Genomic DNA, 13,843 nt, shown 5'->3' with positions numbered 1-13,843 from the left:
CACAGGAGAGAGACCATTCACCTGCAGTCAGTGTGGGAAGAGTTTTAGTCAGTCAAGTAGCTTAATAGCCCACCAGCGCATTCACACAGGAGAGAGACCATTCAGCTGCAGTCGGTGTGGGAAGAGTTTTAGTCAGTCAAATAACTTAATAGCCCACCAGCGCATTCACACAGGGGAGAGACCATTCAGCTGTGGTCAGTGTGGGAAGAGTTTTAGTCAGTCAAATAACTTAATAGCCCACCAGCGCATTCACACAGGGGAGAGACCATTCAGCTGTGGTCAGTGTGGGAAGAGTTTTAGTCAGTCAAGTAACTTAATAACCCACCAGCGCATTCACACTGAAGAGAGACCATTCAGCTACAGTTAGTGTGGGAAAAGTTTTATCCAGTCAGGTGACTTAGAAACACTAATTTAGTCACCAGGTTTTTTATTTAATCATAGTCTTAGTCAAGTCAACTAAAATGTCTTTTAGTTCAAGTAGGTAGATGCGTCAGCATGTGACATCCGAAGAAGGCTCCACAGCCGAAACGTTTAATTTCTTCCCTTTTCAGCATGGAACAAACCTTTACTTTTTCCCAAAATGTCTATTAGTCATAGTCACTTTGTAGTCACCCACTTTTGAGTTCATCTGGTCAGTTAAAGTTTGACTATACTCTTATTTACAGTTGACTAAAAGAGAAATAGTTCTTGTCACATTTAATTTATGTAGATAAGAGAGCATATATAGATCAAATTCAAGAAATATTATGCAATAAAACGTAAATAATAAAGAATAAGATATTGTATGAATCTCTTTTAATAAGAAAATCTATTTTGGCACCATTAGTAATAATTCCATATTTTATGTTTTTTTTTCAATGCTGCTGTTTTTTAAACAAGACAGGACAAGCAATATATACAGTATCTTCAGAAAGTATTCACACCCCATTGTTTTTTTTCTCGTTCGGCTGTGTTGCAAAGTCAAATAATTTTTAAATGAGTTTTTTTCCACTCCTGTAGAAGCAATTCTCTATAATGTTAAAATGAAATTAAGTATTAATAATTCTGAAGACATCTATTTAAAATAAAAATGGAAAAATTATTTAATTGATAAGTATTCATTCCCTTTGTTTTAACAACCTAATTTGAGTCACTGATCTTGAGAGATCACATTAAATACGTTAACAAGGTACACCTGTGTTCATTTCAAATTCACCGGTGTTCAATTGCTTGATTGCACAATAAATATCACTGATTGTGAGGTCTCACAACTGAAACAGCAGATCAGATCAGTCCTGCTGTCATGAAGACCGAGGAGCTGCCTTTGGAACTTTGAGATGAAGTTGTTAGGAGAAAAAAAGCTGGAGAAGGTTATAAAAAGATTGGCAAAATTTTGAACCTTCCTAGGAGCACCGTTAAAAGCCCATTGTAACAAAATAGAAAAAAACATGGCACAACCCAGACACTACTCAGATCAGGCCCTCCTACCAAATTGAGCAACCGGACAAGAAGGGTGATCGTCAGAAAAGTGACCCAAGAGGCCAGCTACAACTCTGACAGAGTTGCAGAGCTCTTTGGCTGAAATGGGAGAAACTGTTTAGACATTAACAGTCTCTTCAGCAGTTCACAGATTCGGCCTCTTTAGGAGAGTGGCTAGAAGGAAGACACTTCTGAGAAAGGCCAACATCATGTCACGCTTTGAGTTTGCTAGAAGCCATGTGACAAAACCTGAAACCCTTTGGAAGACAAGTTTGTGGTCTGATGAGAATAAAGTTGAGCTCTTTGACCTGAAAGCAAAGCGCTATGTTTGGCGCAAACCAAATACAGCCCAACACCCAGGTAACACCATCCCTACCATCAAGCATGGTGGTGGCAGCATCATGCTCTGGGGTTGCTCTTCAGCAGGAGGAAGTAGAAAACTTGTTGACATCAACGGAAATATGGATGGAGCCAAATACAGGCAAAGGAGAACCTGTTTCAGTCAGCCAGAGATCTGCATTTAGGGCAAAGATTCATTTTCCAGCATGACAATGACCCAAAGCACGTGGTAAAAACTATCAAGGAATGGCTGGAAAAAAGAAGGTTCGTTTTCTGGAATGGTCCAGCCAGAGCCTAGACTTGAATCCAATTGAAAATCTATGGTATGACCTGAAAACTGCTGTCCGCTGACGTTCTCCATTTAATTTGGAGTTGGAGCAAATTTGCATTGAACAATGGGCAGAAATTCCACAATCTAAATGTGCAAAGCTCATACAGATATACCCAAAAAGACTCATGGCTGTAATTGCTACTGAAGGACTATGTACAAAGTATTGACCCGGTGGGGGGGTGAATACTTTTATAAATGAGAAATGTACATCTTTCATTTTGGAAAAATGAATGTTCTTGAATTAAAAATATTTTTGATTCATAAATGTGTTGAATTTATTGTGATATTGAAAGGAGGAAAAAATTATTTCCATGTATTAAAATGTGGAGGTGTAACGGGAACAAAATGCAAAAAAAATTCCAGGGGGTGAATACTTTCTGAAGGCACTGCATATACACTCACCTACTGTGACAAGGCCCTGCTGACACTACCCTGAGTGAATTCACACCCACAAAAACACAAGGTCCAGCAGGATTTAACACAACCTTTCAACATAACAGAGTGTAGAAGAAGCTACACCACTTCATAATCCTGCTTCTCAACAATTAACACTCATCTTCTAGCTCTGCTGGCATTCTCTAGCTAACCCTGTCAGCCTGTCAGCCTGCCGAAGGTGTAACTGACCGGTTTCACATGATGCCCAGTTTATATGCACATCCTATTCACCCCTGGAAATAGTGTGCAGCATTAATGCCTCAGCTGCTACCAGAAATGCTTTTTTTATTGATAATGTCATAATGCATTTATTTTACATTGTTAGAGAGTGAGACTGCAGAGAGGAAAAAGATTTCCTGATACTATTATGCCCTCTGACACAGAAGCATCTCCCAGATGAGATGAGATTAAATAAATCCATCCATTTTCTGCTTCATGCACTCCAGAGCTGCACACTATCTCAGCACACGCAGACTCACACTTACAGAGACCCACAGACTGACCAAGACATAGTTACGTCCCTGTGTGGTCTGTATGTGTTTGTTTTGATGCTATCTTCCACACTTCCTGACTTTGTTCTCCCTCCCCATTTGTTCATTAATTCATCCATTATTTCACTTGGAGGTTTTCAGAATGAAGGGGCCTTTAGCTCGACTTTGGTTCTGCTTGGCTCAGCTTCAGCTTCGTTTCGCTTTCATTTTGCTTCGGCTTCACCTCTCTTCGTTTTCATTCGTTTAGTTTCGTGTGTGTGAGAAAACACCAAAAATGGAGTATTTAGGGTTTTGTTTTGGTAGTTAGGTCAGCCTCCCCTCACTTAATTAGCCAGCTCCATTTTTGTTTGTTTTTTTCATTCCTTTGGCACCGCTCAAGTTCCTTTTCCCTGTGTGTTATTGTGTTCTGTATACTTACAAGTCACTTATTCACTTTTTAAAAATAAATCACTTTTGAACCAAACTTGTTGTCACGCTTCCCAGGTCCCTCACCGGAATCCCACCTGCATCCAAACCCATCCTAAATGTTACACCCCTTTACCCCGTAGACACCTGGGGTCGTAATAGCAGCATTGTTAACTTAGGACTATAGAGCTCTATTTTAATATATTATTAAATTTACCTAAATTTGAATATGAATGTAAACATGAATGCTGTTCAGTATATTGTAATTTTGTTATATTTTATATGTATCATTGATCGAATTGGAAACAATCAAAAACCAAATTTCTTTCCTTGAGCAGATCAAGCAAAGTCTCTACCTTCAACATATTCGCACCAGGCACTCGGACACAGATTAACCCAGAGGAAATCTTCCTACATTATAATCTGTAACTGCAAGAGTGAACAAATTGTTAATTATCTCAACAATATGTTTCAATCTTTACTTACAATTTCTCTTCTTTAAACAATTTACAAAACCCACAGTGGTTGACATTTGACTGGCACACCACAATGCTGTATTGGACTAAGTAGTTATTGAAACTCAACTATTAAGCCTCTATAAAGTTAAGAGAACAGCCCCGTCAGCGCTTACATCTCAGAGATAAGGATTTGAGTTCCATGTTGAGCTGTGTGCGTCTTGTTATTTACAGTAAAGCGAGTTAATTCTTGTACATACTACACTAGAATTGTACCTGTCAATACATCACAACACACCGACTAATGAAAACATCTGATGAACAGTCAAAGATTAAATATGTCTTTCCTTCTTTTAGTAGACAAAGACTCTGTGCCCAATAAAGACACAACAGGGGCTCAGGCACTGAAAAACACAATGAATATCTTCCCTCTGTTCAATATGTTACTGCGTGAGAGAACTGAGTGTTTTTTTATTTGTTACGATTGTAAATTTCTGTGATTACTGACATTTGCTCTGCTTTAAGTAATCAACAAAGAACACAGTGTGCTTCACTAAACTCCGGTCCCCACATGATTAAAAGCGAGCAAGTATACCTTTTTAAATTGATGTCAGCAGGGACTAGAGTGGTACTTTAACCAGTGCCCGACTAGCTCAGTCAATAGAGCATGAGACTCTTAATCTCAGGGTTATAGGTTCCATTTTGGGTGATACAGGTGTTCTCATCAATGAAGTTTCCTGTTCATCTTTGACTGTGTTACATCTTGATGGTTACTCAAATTGAGAAAAAAAGGACTGATCTAGCTCCTCGCCTGAGTAGATAAAAGACTCTGTAGATAACCTATTCATACCAAGCACTCAGATGCAGCTATACCTATCTCAACTAGTATTTAAAATTGTAATAGCTCCTGTCTATTTACAGTATAAATTACACTAGAGTTTCCTTAAACATTGCTTGTAAGAATGAGACATTACACATATATTCCAATAAAATACATATTATTAATCTTTTCACTGTAACAGTTTCACTGTTACTTGACAGATAACACGTACATTATGAAAATAATATTTTGAACGCGATCAATAACCACACCGAAAAATATGGGAAAGCAATGGTGAAAATCAAGAAAATCTGCTCTTCAACATGTGGAAATATATTCCTGAGAGGAGGAGTCTTTTTCTCAAAGGTCAACACTCTCTGCAAGAGTCACTTCTACCAGCTCACGCCCGTGGGTTTCTGTAGTGTGCCTCCAAAGAGTGAACAATTTGAGACGGGTAAACAGCCCGATTTTATTTAACAAAGATACACATTTGCTAATACTGCCTTCATTACAATAGGAAGTAAATTTCTCGAAAGCTTGTTATGTAAGAAAAAAAATGAAAACTGGATAACAATCTTTCAAAGCTGAAGATTTAACTTTTGAGAAATGGACATTTAATGTATCTGGGTGCTTCTCACATGCTGGTTTTAGAATGTTGCTGTGCCTCAAGCATCATTTTCTACCTTATAAACTGGGTATTGAGCGTTAGGGTTGGGGTTTTTATTTTAATGAATTTAGTATAATGTCTGGAATTTTTTCACTTTTATATTATAGAGCACTTTGTGTTGGTGAGTGGAAACAATTCTCAGTTAAATACACCATGGTTCCATGCTGTAACACAATAAAATGTGAAAAGGTCCAAGGAGGGTGAATAGTTTTTATAGACACTATACGTATTACAAAAATATAATGCTTCATTTTATGGAATCTTTTTTACTACAACCACCAATGCTTTTTAAGCAAAGGGTGATTCGTAATCTTCTTTCTCACTGGTAACGTTATGTAGAGGAAAAACACCATTGAAAATGGATTTCAATCACTCAAAGCTAATAGTTGTCACACCCTCTACAGCTAGAGGGTGCTCCCACTCTGTCCTGTCCTAGTTTCCCTGTGCTTTGCTTGTCCTTCTGCTTTGTCTTTGTCTGGGGCTATATATTTCCAGGTCACCCTTTCCTCCCCATTCAGCATTGAGGGTTCGGATGTCTTCAGATCTTCCTAGCAACAGGCCGTCTCCTCCGCAGCCTGAGGGCATAGGTTTCTACCAAACATTGTCTGACCTCCTGAGCCTGGGCTAACACCTGTATTGCCACTATGCATAGGGTCTTTTTTGCTCTCTGGCATGCCCTTTTAACATCCGTGACAGTAGTTCCATCGCTGTGCTGTCCTTTTAATTAACATTGGCTATAACAATGTGGTGTTTCTGTCTCTTAAAGGCTCCGCTCCTTTATTCCATCTTGCTAGTGTCGTATAGAATTTTCAAAGTCTGCATGTGCAGGGGACATAAGAGGCATGGGCCGTGTCACAATTGTTGCCCTAAGTACTAAGCTCTTCCTCCAAGTTTGCATTTCTGTGATGTAGTCCCACAGGCCTGGAAGACATAGATTCCACACATTAACTACTTTAATTACTTATAAAAGCCAACAAACCTTTTCTGAGTGGGCTAAGGCTGTGTGTTAAGGTTGCGGTCCCCCCTGAAAGCTGGGGTTTGAATCCGACGTCTGACCGTTACTTTTCTTATATTGCCAAGTATTGCCAAATATATTATATTGCAACTTTACGATCATGACAAGCTTCTGAGACATGCATGCGTCTTGCCATGCCTGCGTGGAAACGTTTGATCTCATCGTGTGCCAGCAAACTGAAAAGTCCTGACGTTGTACTTCAACTAATTCTCAGTAAATAGATCCTGCGGTACTCTGAGTGCCAGCTAGCTCTGTAACAAGTGTGCTGTAAAGACAAAAATTACACATTTTGTTTTTGAGGCTGTGTGCTCCTATATAGTCTAGCAGTTAGGATTCTGGGTTTTCACCCAGGTGGCCTGGGTTAGACTCCCAATAGGGGAAACTTTTCTCTTGCGTTTTGGTTTACAAATGAGCAGCTTAGTGTAGAAAAGAACCCCGTTAAGCACTGTCAGGATAGCAAAACTTTTAATAAAAGAGATCGCTTGTTTCCTCCTGCTTTCGAACTGAAACCCTTTGGTGTGTTAAGAGAAATGAGACAATCACTACATTGCGTGAAGCGGGGAGGAGTGACTTGCAGAGAAAAGGACTTTTTCAGGAAAATATTTCCACATTCTGAAGAGGAGATTTTCTCCATTCCTCCACTTTTGCAGCCTGACCTCCTCTATTTCTAGTGCTCTGTAGAATGTGGAGAAAATGTTTGAAGTTGTTTCTGCTACCTACCCTCGCTTTGAACATTGTGTGGAGTTGTTTGTGGCAAAAAGAGTGATAGTTCGGGCCCATGGGAAGATCCATATTCAACTGTGCATGTTGTTTTGTTCTCAGAGTTTGCAGAGATGGAGGACATTCGCACCTGGCTTAGCCACTATTCCACAGTCCTTCATGGAACTCAGCTCAGAGATGCTGATGGAATAAAAACAGGAGCAAGGAAGATTCACTTGCTACCAGACAATGTAAATGGAGGCTTAAGACACCTGCCCTCTGCAATCCGGCTGGGTGCCTGCAATAGATATGTTTTTCTGTGGGGCAGTTGAAGAAATGTCTGTGCTGTGGGACACCTGGCATCATCTTGCACAATGAAATTTCGCAAGACCTGCAGCAATCAGGGACATTTTCCCTCTGATTGTTTAATGTCTCCTATGTGCTTACCAGTATAAACCTTCTTGTAAAGGTTCATACTGGTAACTTCTTGTCACTTGCTTTGTGACAGTGGTCGGATGTGAACAGGAGACTGGGCTTTCTGAGCCCAGTTGGAGGACTGGTTACAGGCCCTTTCACCTCACCCTGACCCCTGCTTGATTTGGGCTGTGGTGAACAGTGGAAAAGACACCCTGTGGGGGTTGAGGAACATGGGGGTGTTTATAGACATCGAGGTTCCAGTGAAGGGAGCAGGTAGCCTGGCCCTGTCCATTATTAGAGACAGCTATAACCTAAAGAGATGGTTTCATATATATATTGTTTTGGGTATATTTATTAAAGTTTCCTATTTTGTGATTCTTTGTATTTGTTTGTGAAATTAAAATAAAGTTCTTAAAAAGTTTTCTGAAACAACTGTTAGATGAAGTGTGCTAATATGTAACCTAACTCCAGTGTGAATAACTAGAAGAGGGGAGCAGCTCCATTCCAGACCATGGGAGCTTTGTGATTGGCTGAGCCTGATCTCTCATTTGCATATCAGATTTGGAAATATAACACTAAACCCCCTTCTTGCGTGGATTTAATTTACACCCAAGAGTCACCTCCTGTGTATGGCCACTTCATTTTTTATGGTTAGTGGTGATTACCAGTTGACAGGTTTTATTTGTTTCATTTTATATGGTCTTGTATTATCACCCTGACTGGCCTGTACTCAAAGTTTGGTTGGGTATATGTGTTTTTGTTTCCTCCAACAAGCGGAATTTTTTGCTGTTTTAGTATTTGTCTGGAAGGCTTTTTGAAGTCAGGAAGCCCGTTTTTTTGGTGAAAAACAAACATCTGTATTAATATTTCTCAAACAATATAAATAGGGTCTTTTATGAATAAAAATATCTTGCACTTGGATATCTTGATAAAGCTGTCTGCTTCCGTACGCTCTAGCAGTTTTGATTCCTGGAATTTGATGTGGTTCTGTAGGTTCAACCTTAGGTGAGGGAACGTGTCTTTTTCGCCTTTGGGTTTCCAATTGATCAGCACAGTATAGAAAATAGACCCATAAAGCAATGTCAGGAGTGAAAAATGTGAGAAAAGTGATCACTTGTTTTTGCCTGCTTTCAAACTGAAACCCTTTGGTGTGTTAAGAGAATGTGATAACCACTACACTGCGCAAGGTGGGAATGGGTGACTTGCAGAGAGTGTTGAACTTCGAGAAAAGGACTTCTCTCAGGAAATTTCCACATTCTGAAGAGGAGATTTTCTCCATTTCTGTAGTCTGACTTCCTCTATTGCTAGAGAGCTGTAGAATGTGGAGTCACCTATCCAACTCTGGGAACAGTGTAGGTAGCAGGTGTGTTACTGCCTGATGAGCACAGTAAATGAATACAGCAGAATAAAGGCACTGTGAGTATTCACAATCTTCTGTCTTGCCACGGTCAATGTTGCTGTCATTTCTGTAATATTGTGATTATCACGTTCATCACACATGCACAAGATCCCCTGTTTGAAATCAGGCAGAAACAGGTGTCTTTTTATCCTCTCAAGTTTTGCACTTCTGCCAGTATTTTATGGATCTTGTTTCTCTTACTTCAAGAACCTGCATTTCCTGCATCATTCATGATTACGCCAAACAGCCAGCAGATCATGTCACCTTTCAGATAGTCATTCCTCTGCTTCCTAAATGTCCCTAGAGACAGACCATTTCAGCAGAACTGACAAACTTGGCAAAGCAACCTGCTAAGAGCATGTCCTAGAAGTCACTACTCAGTCAGCTTCTGCTGCCGAAATGTAAGCCCTTCCTCCAGCCTGAAGAAGTTGATCCTACATTACTCATGAGGAAGATGTACAGTATCTACCAGACCTCAGAGAGCTGAGCTGGATCACTTCCCTTCTGAGTGACGTCACAGTAACACTCTACCACTCCTCTTCATGCACTCATGCTGGAACTTTGGGAGGCTACTGCAGATAGCAGAGCTTGGGTCATACACGGAGGTTGAAATAGATCAGCTGAGAAAGCGTTAGACTGAAGCTCTTAAGGTCCCTGGTTCAATCTGGGGTTTTGGCATTTTGTTTTGTTGCACCATTTGTTCCTCTCTGCAATGCCCTGTGTCCAAAGTCACACTTCCTTTTCTCAGCTCGAATCACAAACTAGTGTCCTTGAGTCCCTCTTTTACTGACGCTGTGTAACGTTAAAATAATGTAACATGTTTTGCACTCCTTATGCTGTTTTATGGCGGGACTTGTATTTCTCTATGAATTTCCTTAGTGACAACCCATTTGTTTTAATATATTTCTGGTGCAGTTATTACATCGGTCTCCCCTGGTGGCTTGTTTTCATATCCCACTTCTGACAATGACTTTTCTTATGTCACTTTGATGGGAGTACAATTGGGAAAAAAACTGAAATTATTTCCACATCAAATCCGTCTTCCATTTTCTACAGGAGTGAATTCCTTGTTTTATTTTGCAAATGACCCCCAAAAAAATTCCCATGTAGCCAAGGGGTTGCTGAAAAGTAACTTCACTTTGATGTTTTGTGTTGTTATAACAAATGAATCTCCTTTTTAAAAAAATAGATTTCTGTAGGAAGAAAGGTGTCTCATACTACAGTTTGTATTGTAAACAGGCTGTAGAAAAAGCTCCTTAGCTCCTTGTCAGGAATCAAACCCCACTCTCCTGTATGACAGGCAGGGATTCTCACCATGGTTAAATTGCAACCATAATATTGACAACATTAATAAACGCATATATAATTGAAATTGAAAACATATCTAACACAGCATCTTTTCCAGTTATATACCACAATGCATTGCTGATATTCATTGTTTGCGATTTATGTTAAATACTGTCACATTTTTCTCAGCAATCCTCTTTGATGAGTAAGTATAATAATAATACTATTTGAATACATACAGGTCTTACTTAATATTATTTTGATTAAAAATAGTATGTTAATAAGCAATAAATGTCACATAAAAATAGTGTTATGGTGAAGATCATACAAAATCAACTTCAAATGTGAAAATTTAACATTTTTAGGATAATAAATTGCATGTAGCACATTAGCAACACTACAGTGATGCTAATGTAACAATAGTGTAAGAAAATCCTGACCTAATTCCTTTCAAATGCCGATACAAAATGTGAATGATTTCAGAGTTTCGGGTATTGGGTCTCCTAATAGAGATCAGAGATGAACTGAGGCATGTGGGAAAGTGTACAGAACTGGTGAACTCCCAATTTCACATCAAGAGGCTGAGCACAATGGAAGAGTCCTGTACACACAAGCGAGTCCTTGACAACATGGACAATCAAAACCTGCTTGTATGATATTATATTCTCTCTGTGGTGTAGACAATATTCACTACTAGTATTCTAGGTTACAGATACGTCATTATATGACAGCCTACATCTGATTAATAGGATCCATCTCTGGCATACTTTCTTATTTTTAGTTTATAATGTATAATCCTGGTTATTTTTTAATGCCAAAATAAAGTGTTTTACAAAAAGCTTCATGTTCTAAAAAGTTGCTACAACTTTTGAACTTTGAAATATGGTCACTTTGTGTTCTAGGACTGAGCAAATATATCAGAAAAGTGCAGATAATAATTGAAAATGTGTAATGGGTATGTCTGATTAGTTGATTAGTGAAGATCTAGTAGTAAAAATAGCTTCTTATATTATTTCTAATATAATATTATTTCCAGATAAACCAACTTTGGAGGGTAGGCAGCAGTGATGTCAAAGAGAGTTTGTTCACAGTGTTGTCAAGGTATTGCTTATCAATTTTTTAAATGTTTTTACATTACATTTTTACTTTGATCAAGTTAAAATATCCACAAAATTTAGCTTAAAGATACCTTGTTAACCACTGAATTTAGTACATTTGATCCTAAATATTTGAGTGAATAAATGTTGAGTGGAAACTCACTTAAAAAATGTCTAAGCTCAGTGAAAATATGTTTTTCAGACTTATGACAAACGAACTGATGATGGAATTCAACTTCGCTGGCACAAACCCTAAAGATCAACGACAAAATAGGGGCCTGGGAGACACAAATCTTTATAGAGTAATTAAAGGTACTCTTATTCTATGTTGTACTTTCAAACTTTGGAAACTCTTTAATTAGGACAGACTTTATTGCTCAATTACTATGATGCAAGCTAAATTTAATACATTAAATAAGCTTTGTGCTTAGTAAACCTTAATGGCTCTTTTTTGAGATTATATTCAAGAAGAGATTACTCATCCATTATTTGAGTACTAATATTATAAAATTTTCTCCTAGCTGTGGTGCTGAAGTCCCACTCAACAGCAACAGAAAAAGAAATAAAGAGCACACAATGTGTTATTTAAAGAATGCGTATGCAACGCAGGGGGCCAGGAAGTCTGGTTCTAACCGTTAGGACAATTAGACGGTGTTGCAAATGGTGGACAGTAAAAATCGACTTAATTTCACATTGTAATAATATTTTCTTGAAAATATAGAAGTTGTAAATTTTAAAACTTATATTTGAATTGAAATGTGGTTTTGAGTTAAATATTAGCGTGTTCATGTAATTAGTTTGTGTTTGTTAATATATTGCCATGTTACTAGAATTTGTAGCTGAAGTTTACTAGTTGTTTTTTTATGATTTTTGATGATTAGCCACATTTTGATTACAATATTGTATATAATGTATAATTTTTCAGGAGTGAATGATTGTATATTTTCAGAATAAATTTCTAAACCAAATCATTGGTTTGATTTTCTAGTTTCTATGCCTATAAAACATAGCTTTGATGTATAATAGACCTTTAACCATATATGTATAATAGTACTATAAATGTATCCGTATAATAGAACTCCAACATTTATGAAAAATTGACATATCATAGATGTATAATTGATGTATAACGATATAAGTATATTAGAATTTCATTCTAGACTAATTATGGACCACATTTATACGTCTAAGGTATGTATTTAAGAGATGTATATTCTACATCTTTTGCCCACTGGGATTGACCTTATTGATACTTGGAGGGAATACAAATGCTTTGCATGTATCAAATTACAGCACGTAACAACTGAGAGTACCTGAGTCAACATCACTGGGCAATTTCCAATAATGACCAACATCAGAAACTTCAAGCAAAATAAGATTCACACATGGAGTCTATCTTGGAATGGAGGGCGGGAGAATTCATTTATAGTCCCATTGCATCTTGAGCTAAACTATTTTAAAAATATGACGCAGATTTCTTCAAGACACTTGTAATTGCCTTAAAGAGAGTTTTCATAAAGATGTATGTCGGCTTGCTATCCACTGTTAATTGACAGGACTTTTGAAGAAACTGTTCTCATACAACCAACATAACAAATAATAAACATGAATGGAAATCCGTGTTGTGAATAACATAAAACTGTCACTACACATGATTGAGTCCTTGAGTCTGGCACCTAAGACCACTCACCCATCCTGACAAGCAGTGGAGGCTGGTGTTCTGAATGCACCTGTTGCTTTGTCGAAGGATTATTAACTACTACTGGTAGTTATTTTCTTCTTAATACAGAGATTTCTACATTGCAAGACAATTGACGATATAGATAAAGTAAAGTCTTGGTAAACAAAACAGGCACGGATGGAGTTCGAACCCCCGATCTTTGGTTTACGCGACCGACACCTTACTAATTTATAATGACATTCACAATAAATTTAAGGAAAGCACAACCACCCGAACAGGGACTTGAACCCTGGACCCTTAGATTAAAAGTCTAACACTCTACCAACTGAGCTATCCAGGCTTTGGAAGAAAGTAGATACTGACGGGATTCACGCAAGTCACATGTCTCTTCTTGTGCCAAAGCGCAGTCATACCTGACCCGTCTGGAATGACCACTGACAGACTTTATCCAGAAGCGACGGCACCACTCCCACTAGAATGAGAGAGAAATATAGAACGACACGAGGAGTCAAGGTGCTCCCACAATTCATCTTTCCTCACATTACACATTTTTTCACTAACATTTTGACCTTTTCACAATCAGATTTTTTCACATTTAATAAGATCTTTTAATCAACAACATTTAAGAAAGAAAACAAATGTAACATTTTTTGGAACAATAATAAATAAAAACTTTCGATGCCTTGGTTGTATAAGTGCGCACACCCTTTATAAGGGGAGTTGCAGCTCTGCTGAAATTTAACCAGTCACATTCCAGATCATGTACAAAGGTTATTGGTAATTTCAGCTGATCTCATATAACCAACCGATCTCGGAGAATGTACGTTCAAACTGCACAGCGGAACCT

General features: G+C 38.2%; 1 non-coding gene and 1 pseudogene across 1 annotated transcript; one reads left to right on the top strand and one right to left on the bottom strand.

Annotated features, from left to right (window-relative positions):
- The first annotated feature begins 8,306 nt into the window (after window positions 1–8,306).
- Window positions 8,307–8,365, top strand: LOC148824707 (U7 small nuclear RNA; annotated as a pseudogene).
- A 4,898-nt stretch (window positions 8,366–13,263) lies between these two features.
- trnak-uuu (transfer RNA lysine (anticodon UUU)) lies at window positions 13,264–13,336 on the bottom strand. Its single transcript has one exon. It is a non-coding gene; the product is annotated as a tRNA-Lys (tRNA).
- Between the last annotated feature and the right edge of the window lie 507 nt (window positions 13,337–13,843).

Source organism: Atractosteus spatula, chromosome 10 (genome assembly GCF_055471065.1).
Source record: "Atractosteus spatula isolate fAtrSpa1 chromosome 10, fAtrSpa1.hap1, whole genome shotgun sequence".
NCBI lineage: Eukaryota > Metazoa > Chordata > Actinopteri > Semionotiformes > Lepisosteidae > Atractosteus > Atractosteus spatula.
The sequence above is the reverse complement of the archived record's forward strand: the minus strand, read 5'-3'. Positions and strand labels throughout refer to the sequence as shown.